Raw genomic sequence first — 16,034 nt, 5'->3', positions numbered from 1 at the left:
AGACATTTCTTTAATTAAACTGTACTATGTTTAATAAAAATATTTACTGAAATTCGATTTGAACCTACAACTACTAAACATTTTTTTTAACGAAAAGTTAAGTTAAGTTAAAAACTTAAGTTGAATAACTTAACGGCAGTATCCACTGAACTTGTATGAAATGAACGACAAATATAAATTAGTATTTATGTTAATTTCTAAATTTTCGAAAAAGTGGTCAAAGTTATCATTAATTGCCAAATTTCATAATTGATTATATTTTATTTCTTTATTCTATGGACTTAAAATATTTACTTTTTCTGCGTTTCAAGGATCTGAAAATATTTCAAATTAATTTCAGGTTGTTATCTCTACCCGCTCTTGAAATAAAGGATCCTTACAGATGTACACACAGACAGACGGACAGCGAAGCGATGGAAAGAATACAAACGGATCCCTTATAAAACTATAAGGGATCCGTTTGTATTCTTTTTTAATACAGAACCCTAAAAATAAAATATAAAAAAATATTTCTTGTTAAAAAATAATATAACGTAGTCGTCTCATTATGAACACTTACATTGTGGAAGCATTGACTAATGACGTCATTTAACACTCATTACATATTCCATTGATGATTTAATGTTTATTTTCATATATTTTTGATACTATATTTTCATTAGAGACTTGTGAAATAATTAAGAGGTTGTCTTTAGTTGTGAGTTCAGTTGTGGTGAGTTCGAATCCTACTTAAATCAATATTAATATATTATTTTAATAGAATATTTTTTTCCAATACATTCCAGTACATGGTAGAGGACCTGGGAATAGTGTTAAAACACTCTGTTCCGTTCTGGCATTGTGTTTTTGCGTTGAGCGGCAAAACGTAATGCCGCGCTTTTCCCTCAACTCTCATAATAGAATAATGCTTATTATCAACTATGAAGGAATAAACTAGCTAATATAGTGTCCTAACACTAAACACTGTATATTTTTTGCCATAAAAATAATCATCCGGTAAAACAAAAGCGCGTCGTTGAGTTTCGTTAATCACACACGGAATATTTCAAATTTTGAAGAAGTGAAGAACGGAGTATGAAGACACTACGCTTTCTCTATCTATTCTCCAATTAAAAAAATAAGCTTACTTTTAGTACTTAACTTTAATTTTTCCGCAACTAACTAAAACTATTTAAAAAAAACTTTTCAATATGAAAAATAGATTGTTTTTAAAAATAACAAAAATGCCCGAAGCAAACTGCAGCAAAGTACCAGGAGAGCATCGCGCGGCAGGAGCTCGTCTCACAAGATTGATATACCGTGTGATGGATGAGTTCTCCATTACAGCTCGTATCGGAACGCTGCGGCTTAAATGTATTGTTTTACTTGAAATTTTAAGTGGAATTTTAAAAGGAAATTAAAAATATGTATGTAATTTGAAAGAGAAAATAATGGTTGTAGATTCTATTCCCTGTTACGACAAGTACGGCGTTGTGTTTCGCCATTCAACTTTGTATCTCGAATTCGTATGGAAGAATGTGTGATATGATTATTTAATTACGGCGTGCCAGTTGAGCACATATCACTTCGCTGGCCACATTGTGGGGAGAAGACACAAAGGAGATTGTACGGGAAAAAGAGAGATAGTGGTACACAGTAGTTCTCCTACTATGGGCATGATAAAAAAAATTATAGCTATAACCTGCTTTGCCCGCATAATCGAATACAAATTATTAGAAATTGATCAAATTTAACATTCTAAATGCAGGATTAAACTGACCGGTATAGCGGTTATATCAAAATCTATGTTATAACAATAAAGTAAAAAAATTCAATTCGAACCAGTAGTTCCCGAGATTATCGTATTCATCCATAGAAACTATAGATAAAAAAAAACAATCAAAAACCATACGTAGTTACATTCAAAAAACTAAAAACTCTTACAGCCTTAATGAGAAATTAAAATAAAAAAAACCTGAGGATATTCTCTCCATTACTGTATTTTTCATATAACCTACGAATTTTTCGTGCGCCTTCTAATCCAATTAGCCAGATGGATACTTCAAATATGTATATATAATTTTATGTTCCTTTTGCATTTCAAGTATTATTCAATTCGACGGTCCTCATACAAAACTCATACAAACTTGTCAATATTTCTTTAGAATAATGGAATTTTCCAAACAAAAGGCTAGTTTTGTTAATCGTATTCATATACATGGCTGTAGTCAATAACTATTAAATTTTACCTCATTTTTGATTGTACTTGAAATTTTGATATGAAAATATGTAATTTTAATTTTTTAATTGTATTCCTGCTCTACTTTGGTATTTAAATTTTAATTATGCCAATGTTGTATATTGTTATTTTCTTTAATTTTTCGAGGCTGGGCAACAAGGCTAGTTTTTTTAATCGTGTATGGCTGTTAACAGTCATTGATAATCAATTCATACCATTTTTGATTGTACTTGAAATTTTAATATGAAAATTTGTTATTTTAATTTTATAATTGTATTGTAGATTTAAGTACCCTTTCTATAGAAATTTTTATTATGCCGATGTTGTATAGATCTCATTAGACTAAAATCACATTTTCAGACTAAAATTTCCTGAAATATTCATTTGGATATAACTGAGAAGGACCTATATGAAAGTTAAATAACATTAAAAACCAGTAAAAAAAATATCTTTCTTCTATAGCACTTAATGGTTAAGGGAGTATTCGTATTATAGTACTGGAGACGGTTCCTTTTTGGTTCAATCTTAATTTCTTGTATGAGAAATATTCTTACGGTCGCAATTACTTCGTCCACTTAGAAGGAGTTATGTCATCTACTGCTATCAGTATGACAAAGCTGCTATCAGTTTTTTTAGCATCACCTTATACCCCACACACAGAAGGGTAGGCAGAGCCTAGTGGGAACCTAGTGTTGACATTCCGTTCCCCATTTTCCGCTGAATTCAACGTCGAGGCAAAGAGGCCTCATTTCCAAATGTGGAAGCCGAACTCGAACCTGTCGCATTTCCATTACCCGACTGGTCTCAACACAGCTAGTGATGTGACATAATATGTCATTGTAAAAATCAATCCATGATAAAGCTCACATCCCAGTGTAAGTGCGGGCTCACACAGCGATCTGTAAATTAGCAATTAATGAATGCGCCCCCCCTGCCCTTCTCCTCCCATCCTCCCCCCTCCCCCCGTGCAGTGGCGCTGGCATTTTTTGTAGCTAGGTACTCTGATGGGTGCAGGCTGCATGGGATAACGGTGTACAATTGTTATCTTGAGATATGTATGATATTTACAAGCATTTTTTTTTATTATATAGCAGCGTAGGAAGTGGGAAGTTAGTGTAAAGAAACTCCGTTCTCTACTTCTCTCCTTATCTTGAGATATGGGAAATTAAAAATATTTTAGTACTGTTGCTGTTGAGTGAGGTCATCGTGGCGCAGTGACAGAGATAGGATCTCATCTGATCTGATCTGTGATATTATGTTTTGAAAATTGGGCGATCAGTGGGGGACGGAGACTCTTACCACTAGGTTTCCTCTGCCTAACGTGTTATACGCGAGATTTAGTGGGAAGCTTAAAAAAACATCTCTTATAAATCAAAATTATACTTATGTATTAAAATTTAATACAAATACTTTTGTAGGCGTTTTGTATTAAATTGAAAATGTTTAGTAGTTTGTGTATTTACTTAAATGTTAAATTAATACAAACATATACATAAACATATTAAGACAATTGAAACACCAAAAAAAAATCACAAGCCAATCAATCTCAAGATACATCCGACGATAAAATGCACCGTAGGCTGTCTTTTTCAGTTTTTTGTCCGCCCTCGCCACTCCATTCGGCCCACACCACCCCCCGATATCCGTGCGCAGAATTTGATTAATGCAATGTTCACGATAATTATTCCTGTTACTATTTTTTGACAGGAACTTTTTCATCCAACGTTCATTTTGTATACGTTTTTCGGCACTCGCATGTAATAACAACTTTTAGTTTTTATTCTACCTCTACCCCTATATGAGGGTAGGTAGATGCGGAAATCTTTTTACTCTTGTATCGTTATAGTTTGGTTAAATAAATACCGATGCTTTCGTGTGTTTTTATGATTGGTTCCGAATTTGATGTTTGTATTGAAAAATGTTGTTTGGATTATATGAATGGGGTAAGAAATTGTTTTTTTGTGCAAAGAGAGAGGGGATTTTATATATGCATAGACTCTTAATTAAAAAATTGATTCAGCTTCGTATATATATATATTATTTTTGACTCAAATTGAGAATATAACTAAACAGTATCCAAAAACAGTTCTTGAAGCCCGTAAATCCTTTTAATTATTATTTATGGAACGGCAGGTATACTATGAAAAAAATATAATAAATGCATTCAAAAAACAAACTATTCACTGAAAATGTATAGAAAATTCAATTATGCAAATTGAATTATTGCAATATGGCAGAACAAAGTACGTGGAACTTGTCTACCTTCAAAGTGATAGATGAGCTCGAATTATAGCGTGCTCTGGAGCGCTATGACTCCAACTTTACAAGCTACAAATAGCTTTTGCAAGTTCAACTATAAGTACTGTAGGTCTATATGGAAATAAATTATTTCTTATATATACAGTGTCTGCCCACATTTGGGAGATGAGGGCTAAAAAAAAGTTTATAAAAAGTAAAATATTTTCAATTTTCTGAACCTGTTGGTCAATCCGCAACTGATGTCTGTATTGAAACAGGTTCAAGTAAATGGTTCAAATAAACTTCTCAAATCAATAACTTTTTCTACCCCAATAATTATTCCCAGTGGTTCTCATGCTTGCACTTTGTCTTCACATTCATGCCGTGCCCAAACCACCTAGACACTATCTTTTTCGATATCATTGTTCATATTATTCTAAATACAATGAATATTACATTTTAACTATAATTAAAACTCCATAGAAACCATAATGATACCAGAATGAAAAGGCTTATAATAATTATTTATTTAGATCTTCAATTCGGACAAAGCCCAGTACTGGTCTACAATGAAAGTGTCTCAGCGAGGTAGGTAGCTAAAACTGAAAAGACACCTCCATCTTGATGAAAACCTCATCGTCTTCTTTTACCTATCAGACTAATACTGTAAGATATTTGAAAGCAGCACTTTTCTATTATGAGGGTTGGTGGCCGAACAAAAGTTTACAGGGAATCGGAATTTATTATTTTACTTATTTAGTTTTTATTCTTGAAGTAGATATAATACTGATTGTTGTCAGAGTAATAATTATTATAATTATAGCTTAAATTTTAATTTGTCTTTTATATTTGGTCTGCTATATTAAATAACGAAAATGCAGCTTTACCCGTTTTAACGTTGTCAAGACACTTAGTTCTCCACTTTCTCTCTTCTCCACATTTTGTGTTGAGTGGCGAAACTCAACGCCGTGTTTTATATAAGTAAATAGTACTGCACGCAAAAAAATCTGCGTAAAAGTAATTGAGCGTTTAAAATGACCACACGCAGTGTACACTGTACATGTACGAGTATGTAATATATAGTATATCTGTATGGTAGTGTGTTAACAAGCATCACTGATTGATGGAGCATCGATCCAGCCCTCGCATCGGCACCCGTGGATATTACAATATATAAAAATTTACCAGTGTCGAGGTACTCCGTTTTACTATTCGCCCGGATTCCTGGCATTGCATTTGGAGTGACGTAGCTTAACACCACGTTAAAATAACGTGTAAATATAATTAATCCCGTAAATTCATTACATATATTTCAATTGCACTCCAATGTATATATGTACACTTAATGAATACGTTTATAATTGTACATACCATCTGGTAAAATGGGCGCGTTTAGTTCCGCCACTCAACACGCAATATCTGGAGAATTCGGAAGAAAATTGGGAACGGAAGTGCTTTGAATATTTTAACACCTGGTCTGATTTACCCTGTGGGTAGACAGAGGGAACCTGGGAGTGCGTTATGCAGTAGAGAGCGGGAAGTAAAAAAAATACATATATACATAAGCATATCTATAAAATATATTTGTGTGGTAGTGTAATACAGCACAAGCATATCTTATGGACGGTGAAGGCATCTGACTGTAAACACGATGATTGTATATTCGAATCCTACTTAGGGGTCTGAAGTTTCTTTAGTAGGAAGTCTCTGGTAAAATGATAGAACACGGTGGATCCCTCTCAAAAAATGAGGTGAACGTGAGGAACGAAATGCCTTACACTAGGTTCCCTACCTACTTTCCATAAGCGAGATACAGCGTGAAACAAATATATATCTATATATTTCAGATATATTATTGTACGGTAGTGTGGTAAATAACAAGCATCCCTGATGGACTACGGATCGATCCAGCCGTCTGATCGAGCGCGTGTGTGCAACGAAATAAACGAAACATGCGGCCGGGAAAAAATCGCCACCACCACGTCAAAATGGACATGGTGCAGTGCTGGGGGAGAGGATTGGCTGTTGTATCCAATATTTAGGGATGTTTTGCATGAAAATTGAAGGTTGTAAGTTTTTTGTTTCTTTTTTTCTAGTCTACAAAGACTTGATTGTGAAGAAGCAGTAGCCGAATGCTTAAAGAATGATCTTTATGCTTTGCGTTGCTTGACAAACTTGGATGTAAAGATTGTATGTAACAGAAGCATTTGCAAGAATGTTAAAAAATTAGGCGTGTGTATGAGTCCGTCTCCTTAATGAAATTTTTATTAAGAAATATTAATATAATGCTTATTTAACACTGTAGGCTATAGACTAATGTTAAAGAACCATTGTTCCATGGTGTCAAAATGAAAATGTTTTTCCCAATAAAACTTAAATCCAAAAGCATCACATATATGTCTAATCAACACTACACTATCCTAAATACATATTTCAAATTTAATTAAAAAAAATACAACACACTTGCCATTCCACACTACCCTCACAACAGAGGTGCAAGCGACACCAAACAGTCTAGGGGGTTCCCCCTCAAAAAATTGCACCAGAGGGCGGCACAGTCAACTTTGACGTCCCCGGCTCCCTGTTTGCTCCTAATTGATGCCGTTGTACGCGTATTACAATTTGATTTGATGGAAATTAGCCATGGCCTCGTATGATGGTCATCGGGCAGTATGAAGGTTAATCAGGTTACGTCTTTATGGAGACTTTTGGGGTGTGTCTTCAAAAGAGGTTTATGTTGTGTTATTTGCATAATATATATTTTAATTACCTTATAGGACGTCACGTAACGTAGTACCTGAGTGTAAATTCTAATATTGTAGCTTCGATTCTCATTCGAGGTATTGAATTATTTTTATTTCCGCGCTCTCGTACTGGGCAAAGAGCCTCTCTGGATATTACGAATTAAAGCAAAATGTCTCGAAAATTAGTCGGTTGAAAAATTTTTTAAAAAGAAAAATTGAAAATAAAACTCCGACGAATATTATTTCACTACCTTTTGTATTAGTTATCTATATTAACATAGTATGGGGTCATTTGTGGCGGAGGAGTACAAGCGTGTGAATGTAATCGCGATAGGTTATAGGTTCGATTCCCATCCGAGGAAATGAAATATTTAATAAATCTTTGGTGTGTTGAGGCAAAGCGCGGCGTTAAGTTTCGCTACTCAACACGTAATGCTACAAGAATTCAACGGAAAAATTAAAAGCATGGTATTAGTAAGTAGTAGTAAGGTAAGTTTGTATTGCTTACATACATTTATTTATTTTTTAATTTTTAAAATATTCTACAAATTAAAAATATATTTTCATAAGTAAAAATTAAGTTTACATAAAAGTTGATTCCTTTTGTCTGTTTTACAGTATCGCAACCATAAACGCGTGTCTGGCGTAACGCCAAACTTAGAGTTATGTCGCGCGAATAAACACCTCTCAGTAAAATATACGCGCGTTACAACAAACCTACTTTTAAGTTTCAGAATAATATTATTTTCAAGTGTTAGAGTTGTTGAGGTCTCGTTGAGGTCTCGCGCAGCGGCAGAGCGTCATTGTAAACATGATGCTTGTAGGTTCGATTCCTAATGGAGAGAATGAATTATTTTCATTTCATTCTTCCTCCTTTTTGCTTACAAGAGATGCTATAATTGGTTGATTTTTTCCTTTTGATTATAAAACGGGACAATTTCTTAGCATTTTAACGCAAAAATTAAGGAATATATGTTGTATTTAGGAAACGTAAGATGTATTTAGAAAATATTTAATCGCCTATACGCTTAATCTAGGACAATAATCCACTTCAAAGTATAATAGTTGAATCTCTAAATTTTCTAAAATGTTAAATTTTTAATATCAATTCAATATTAAATGCAAAATGTTTCTAAAATCGACGAATGATAGAGACGAGAGTCACTTATTGCTAGGCTCTTATTACATACCATATACATATATGTAAATGTAACTGGGGGTGCATTTCCAAATAAATCTCTGCATATCTCTTACGTCTCACCCATTGTCATCAACCTCTTCATATACGACCTCCAGGGGCCCTCATGATTTCGCGACCTTCCTCCAATATCATCAATTTTCGAAGGCACCTGAGCTCTCCTCCTGCCTCACTCACCACTCTCTCTCGCTTAACGTAGTGATATTCTATTTTATTTGCATTTCAATACGAGTACATGCGTGTGCGCAACCGATAAATGTGATCTAATTTAATTTCTGTCACAAGCGCGCTCTGCATTAGCTCGGATATTTATGTTTCGCGTAAATAGATGATGCGCCAGATGTACACTTCATAATTTTGATTTGCTAATTCTATGATAGTTTGTACGTCCAGTGGCTGTTATAAGGAAGAAACATAATCCTACTTATATTAATCTACTTGCTATGTATAATATAGTACTGGCAGCAAAATTTAATTTTTCTGCCAGTCGTGATGTGTTTAATATTTTTAATTTCCTCACGGTGGCAATACGCGTTGAGTTCTACCACTCAACACGCAATGTCTTCAGAATTCGCTTGAAAGTGGGGAGTCGAAGTGTCTTAATGGGAACGTAGTATCTTGCTATATTAAATAGTGTGCGAAACGCTAAGAAAAAAATCCGAAAGTACTTCAAAAATGGTAAATAACGAAAGTTTTCAAGTTCACGCAAACGAAATTTGTAGCGGCCACTAGTGTTATATATTTATGAATTAAGTATATGCGTAAGGATAAAAAATACACATTTTTTTTTGCTCGCACTGTATCCCGCAGCATCGTGTGTTGAGTGGCGGAACTTAACTCTGCACTTTACCTCGACACCAGAGCGAAGAAATGAAAATATTCAACATTTCATTACCTCGAATGAGAATGGGTCTCCATTATATACAATAAAATATATATAGATAAATATACATTTACTGTGATAGTCATCACAGGCGCTAAGCGAGTTCTGGCAAATATCCAACCATTGACGGATTTATAGACGTAGCAACGACTCCCCGAGCTATTATCAGATACGCAATTGTTAATTGCATAGCGGTTACGATTATTCCTTATAAATTATGAGTTTAACTTAAAATTAGTTGTGGTGATAACGAGAGGCCAAGAGAGGCCATGATGGAAAATTAATATATTTGAAAAGGAAAGTGAGAGGCTGAGTGTTTTAACACTAGATATCCTCTGGATTATTCTAGAAAAGGTGATGTGTAGCTATGATATTACTGTTGGAACTGTACTACTGGGTGTGGGTTCAAATTGAAATTAAAGTTTTCCCGGTCAGTTTATTCTTTTTAAATAAATATGCCAAAATTTTGTAATTTAATTTTATGTTAACTAAACAATGTTTTCAAAACAATATATAGTCTCGAAAATAGGCGGAAATTAAAGGGCGATTAGACAATAATGCAGATAAGATACATAAAAACTATACTTAAAAACTAAACTTTAAAATCATCATTTACGTCTTTTTATAAAAAAAAAAAAATTCGCAAAATACATTTAAATTTAATACATTAAAACTTTTAAAACCCACTTCCGGCAACATAAATCAAAAGCTTCTTCAAATTTTAATCGGAAAGCAAGAGCAACAACGTTAGCTCGGTCACGCACATAAATTCATCACGCACCTTGGAACTGAGCCAGCGGGCGTCGCTAACGTGCCAATGAAGAAATTAAGCTAGTGCTTTTGAAAGCTAAGAATATAAGTTTCTTGTAAGTTTGAATATGAGAAAATTGTAAATTCACTATGCATGTATAGTGACGCAATCGTTGCCTGTAAGTGTTCCTGGCCTGGCCTGTACATAGCTGACGGTATACGCAATGGTTGAGGGCTGCTTAATTAATTAATTAAGTTAAACTTAGTAAAAGCTAACAGTAGTGTAATTTTTCTTCTAAGTTTCAATATAAGAAAATTGTGTTATTGCTGTGGTTTGTATAGTGACGCATTCGTGGCCTGTAAAAAAAGTTTAGTACCCCTAGGACTCGCTTAGGACGAAGAATTTTTGTGAAGAAGAATGTGATGCGGAAGTTGAAAAGCATAAAAATATTTATAATAAACAATTCTTACTGTTAAATATTGAAAAAGATAAAAAAAGATATAAGAAAGAATAAACATACTTATATAAGTATGTATATCAATGTAATAATTTTGTTGTTATATTTATTTTGCTTCGTTCATGAGTGATTTTATGCTTTAATTTTTTGTTATCTTCTTTTTATTTACAAAATGGTTTTTAAATGTCTTTAAATGGATACTTCACAGTGGCTACCGTCAATAACGTAAACCGGCTGTAGCTGCGAGATATAAACAAAATAATAAAAATGTTTGTAGTATGACAGAATAAAATAACTACAGGTCCAATTACTTATATTATGTATTTTTAATGGTATGTAATATAACTTATTCCTTAGTTTGATGAATCTTTGGATTAAACCGTTTAAACCGTTTAAACCGTTTGGATTAAACCGATTAAACGATTAAACAGTTATTAGTTTGGTTTGGTATGTGGGGATTGGAGAAAGTTAAAAAAGTCAAAGTAGGTAAAGATGGCCGCAACAAAATGACGGATTATTAATACGTATAAATGTATATATATGGATATATGTATACATTTATAGTATATCAAAATACAATATTACTGTATTTTACAAATAAATCCCTTTGAAATCATAAAAAATAAGATAGTTTTATTAATAATTAATAATTTATGTAACAATGGTATCAATTTTATTCTACACAGTAGTCATTTTTGATATTAATATTAAAATTAAGTTAAAAACGTGATGTTATCGTAAACCTATTAACTTGTTGACTAGTTTTTTTATTCTCAACATTATTATAGAACTCTTCGAAAATAAGTTTGTAAAAAGTCGTTTTAACGATAACGGTGTTCTCGATCGGCAGCCTTTTTATACTTTGCTAATTTTTTACATACAATTTCATTAATAGAACGGCCCCAGACCAAAATGACTTTATTATTGCCAGAATGAATTGCGGCTGTCAACTTTTATAAATTACTTGCTATTATGAATAATATAAATAGCAAAATGTTGCCATATGTAAATACCGATAGGAGTTTTGTAAGAATATAATATGTAGGCTTTGAATAGAAATGTATCTTTTAAATACGTAATTTGTATTGTTAACGTTTTTCTTACTATATTTCGAGTGACGGTTGTGTGTTTGATCCTCTCATGGGTATGAACTATATTAATTTTTCTCGGTGCGTGGGGTAATACAGTGACATTAGGTTCTCTCTGCCTAAAAAATGTTCACTTCATCAATCATCAAATCATCAATATTGTTTATATTTAAAAATAAAACATACCAATTTAAAATATGAAACATGTGTTGACAATAAAAAGAAATAAAATATTTTTTTATTATTTTTTGCAAAACAACTTTGTTGAATTTCGAGTAATAAGACACATAATAAACAAAAAAACAATTCAAGGCAAAATATTATGTATAAGGCTCGAAATATTATTAAAAAATCTCAATTGATCTTAAATTTTATACATATTTAATTGTTTTTAACGATTTTTTACTTTATTTACAGCCTCAGGTGCAAGTGTTCCGCCCTAAAACATAAAGACAAATTGTTCTTGTAAATAAATGTCAAATACCATAGTTTAAATTTGTGATTTTTATGTTTTAAAATTTATCTTTTGTTAATGACTTTGCTCATGCTAAGTTTAATTTTCTTCTTATTTTTATTTAATTACCGATGAGATATATAACTACTATAGACGTCATTCTATGTAATCTAATGGATGGAGGCGCGGTTTTGGGTTAAATACGTACTAAGGGGAATAAATTATATACATTTCCTCGTTCTGGAAACAAGATAAAAAGCGGGGGGAACAGAGTGCATGGCAAGAATAAAATGTTCCTAAAATTTCCTCCATCCTTTCCTGGTGGCATCAACTAGTTACTCCTATAAATTGGGCACATATATGTATATACATACAAACATATCTACATATTTAAAAATATATATTATATAAACAAAAAAATGTTTTTCACAGCAAAACTTAACATTCGGTGAATGGAAACTTTTTCAATACTCGTTGTTCGTACAAACGTACTGACTGACGCACACGGAAATGCTAACTAAAGTGCACTTACGCAACCTCCATATGAGGAACAAGATCTCCTCGATAGTGATTGCTCGATTTTGACACGTACTACTATTATTAGTTTAAATTAAATTAATTATAACATAAATAGATAAGATAAGAAAGTTATATATAATTGTTAATTAAAATCCCTCGATATAAAAAATTTAAAAAATAAACAAACAACTAAAAAAGGGCTGATAATTTTCGAAAAACTGAACATGTTTCGATGAATCTTCAAATCTCATCATCGAAACTCAATCAAAATCGGTTCCTTCATTTTTGAGCTACTTGTAGACAAAGGCAAAGAAAGACAGACATCTTAAACTTACAACACTTGGTTTTCTCGTTAGTCATTAAAATTACTCAAGACAAGACCATATGAAGTTTTGCAAATAAAGCTTATTACTACTGTGAAAAGGCTTAAGTGAAAACGAAAAATATTATAGTATATTTTGGTACCCAAGACTCAACAGCTAAAATAACGTTAAGAAGATATGATATAGGATATAGCAGGTAACTTGCGAAGAATGTAGAGGGAGTCTTTGCCAATACTGAAGATAATTAAGAAATTTTCATTTAAACATACTAATTATTATTTTTGAAATTTATAATATTCCTGAAATAAGGACTTTTACTATTATCTAATAAGCTGCAAAATACAAAACACAGTTTTTGTTCAACATGCGCATACGCATCGTAATTTATTTGAAAGCTTTCTTCCATCACAGAATATGCAATGTCATTACCTTTAATATAAATTAAATTATATTAAATATGACTAAGAGATGAGTCTAGAATCTGAATGTCCTATTGAGGTGCACGATGAGAGATTATTTCGTCAGGCAAGCTTTTAGCTCGGGCAAGCATGTGTAACGTAACGTCTAACTAAATAACTAACAGTAGTCGAACCATCTATTCATATAAAGATGGCTACAGACGAATTTTATTAACAAATATATTGCCAGATGTAGAATTTCACCTCTTAAAACATAATTCATCGAGAATTCCGCGGTTAGTGGTGTCTTAATGGGGAACGCATTGTCGTAACACTGGATTTCCAGGATATCCAGGTTCTCATTATTTTAAGCACGCAATGGTTGGCTACGAGTTCAAATCGTTCTCAGGGGAATTATTTTTTTAAAACTATTTTTATTTACCTGATCTGGAAAGGCGTTTCGTTCAACATACAGTACCTCGAAGTGGTATCTTATCTCCCATTAGGTTCTCTGCTTACTTATCAAAAAAAAATATTATTCTATTTCTGTAAGGAATTTAAAAAAATCCTTTATTCTCAGTCTGCAGCTACCTTACCAAGGAGTGCGTTAGTAACAGTAACTCGGTGCTTGACATAATCGCGAATTAATGGCCGGATTTACCAGACGCGAATAAACGTGTACGGATGCCACGAATCACGTTTTAGCATTAGCGGTCGCGTGGCAAAAATGTAACTAAAAATATTTACGGTTGTTACCATTTGGTTATGATGGTGGTTATCCCCTTTTTTTTGGTGAATATTGATTTTAATTATTTTAAATATTCGTAAAAATACATTTTTATTATATTTGTTAAATTCTAATTCTAATCTGTTGCTTTCTAAAGTAAAGTAGGTGGAAAGAACAAGAAGACTTTTTTCTAGCTTCATCCTGTATCCCATATATAACTGGATAGATCCTTATGTTGACACACTCCGTTTCTCTTATACCGGCAAATATAACTTCAAATAGCCTTTGAACCCACAATTATCTCATTGAATCAGTTACTTTAAATTTTAAACGATAAAGCATAACAAAAAGGTGCCAATATGCAATAATATTTAAAATTTATATTAAAAACAGAATCTAAAATAAGTTTCGTAAACTTTTTGCTTGTGTTTTTACTATGTTTACAATCTACACGAGGGCGATAACTTGTTTATCAAGGTTGTATGGATTCAGATTGAATATTTCTTTAGAAGTGATATGTGCAATATTTTTATATCAATATTATCAATTCGTCGCCCGGTGGATCGAGGAGGGTGTGATTGTAGTAAATGCAATGATTGTGGATTCGATTCCCACTCAAGGAAATGAAATATTTTATATTATATTTTTATTTTCTTAATTTGCAATGCCTCAGGAAAGTGGGGAATGGAAGTTGTTTTATCTATCTTTCCATTATCGAGTCTGTTCGTTAGTTATCTGACGGCTAATATACAGTCAAATTGGTATTCTTTTTAAATAATAGTGTTTTCTTTTTCATTTTTAAAAATGTACTAATTATAACTTTTATTTAAACACAAGGTATGCCAAGTTCTAAATAGACCAATATCAGTTTTACAGCCAGAAATGCTTCTGTTTATTTTTACAATTATTATTTTATTGTGGCCATTATGGCGTATTGCAAAGGTTGCAAGTTCCCTTCCCAATTGGGGCAATTAATTATTTTAATTTTCTAGAGCAATGTTCGAAATTCGAGCGGGAAACGGAAAACGAATTTCTATATCCCTCTGAAAAGTGAATTATATTAATTTCCTCGCTTAGGTTAGAATACGCAATGTCCCAAATTTAAACGGAAAACGAAAATTGGGGGATCTTGACTACACTGATAAGTGAGATACATCGTGAAACTGAAAGAATAAAATTATATAAGCATTTGGACATAATAGGCTTAAAACATTGAAGCTGTGTCCCTTAATTTGTAAACTATTAATGCTGAATTTATAGCCCTGGCCATTCTTGTTTATTAATCTTGAGGGTCAACGCTTTACAAAAATCTTGCTCAAGATGTTAAAAATAGACATTATTTATCCTCCTCATATTACCTATTCATTGTTTTTTGCTATAACTCAAATATTTTATTTTATTTTTAATAATGTTTAATTACACTTAATTTTGATGTAAACATCATAACCTAACTGATGTAACCTAAATTAATTGGAAATCTTAGAAAATCTTAAGAAATATAAGTTTTAAATAAATATTTCATCTCCTCGAGTGGGGATCGAACCCACAACCAGTTTTACAGTCAAGCTCTGTGCCCCTGCGCCACGACTGGTCTCTCTCTCTCTCTCTTTCTGATCTTATTTAAAGCTTTAAAATATATCTGAAAATTATTTTTAATTTTTGTATGCATTTATTTTTCTTCTTTCTACCCTCCTATGAGGGAGAGGGTACTGCTTTGGTTTAACGACTATCGACTGCATCTTACGACTCATAAAAAACTTTAAAACTAAATACAATGTAAGGTCACTCCAATCTTTTAAACTTTTACAAAAAAAAGTCATCTCGTACAATATTACCATAATATCAGAAAAATTAACCTTACTAAGCTAGCCAGAGCTTCTCGAGTATATCTTACAACGTGAGGGCCCTCGTGCTTTCTAGGTTACGGACGTTGAGGGAAGTCGAAAATTAATCTTACTATATTTTTTAGTTTCATACTGCATCCCGTATATAGCAGGGTATGGAGAGGGAAACAGCAGAGAATGGTAGAGTTAAGA

The sequence above is a fragment of the Heliconius melpomene genome, chromosome 7 (assembly GCF_056956725.1).
Source record: "Heliconius melpomene rosina isolate 202511_hmr_F chromosome 7, ASM5695672v1, whole genome shotgun sequence".
In the NCBI taxonomy this organism is placed as follows: Eukaryota; Metazoa; Arthropoda; class Insecta; order Lepidoptera; family Nymphalidae; genus Heliconius; species Heliconius melpomene.
This window is presented reverse-complemented; position numbering follows the sequence as displayed.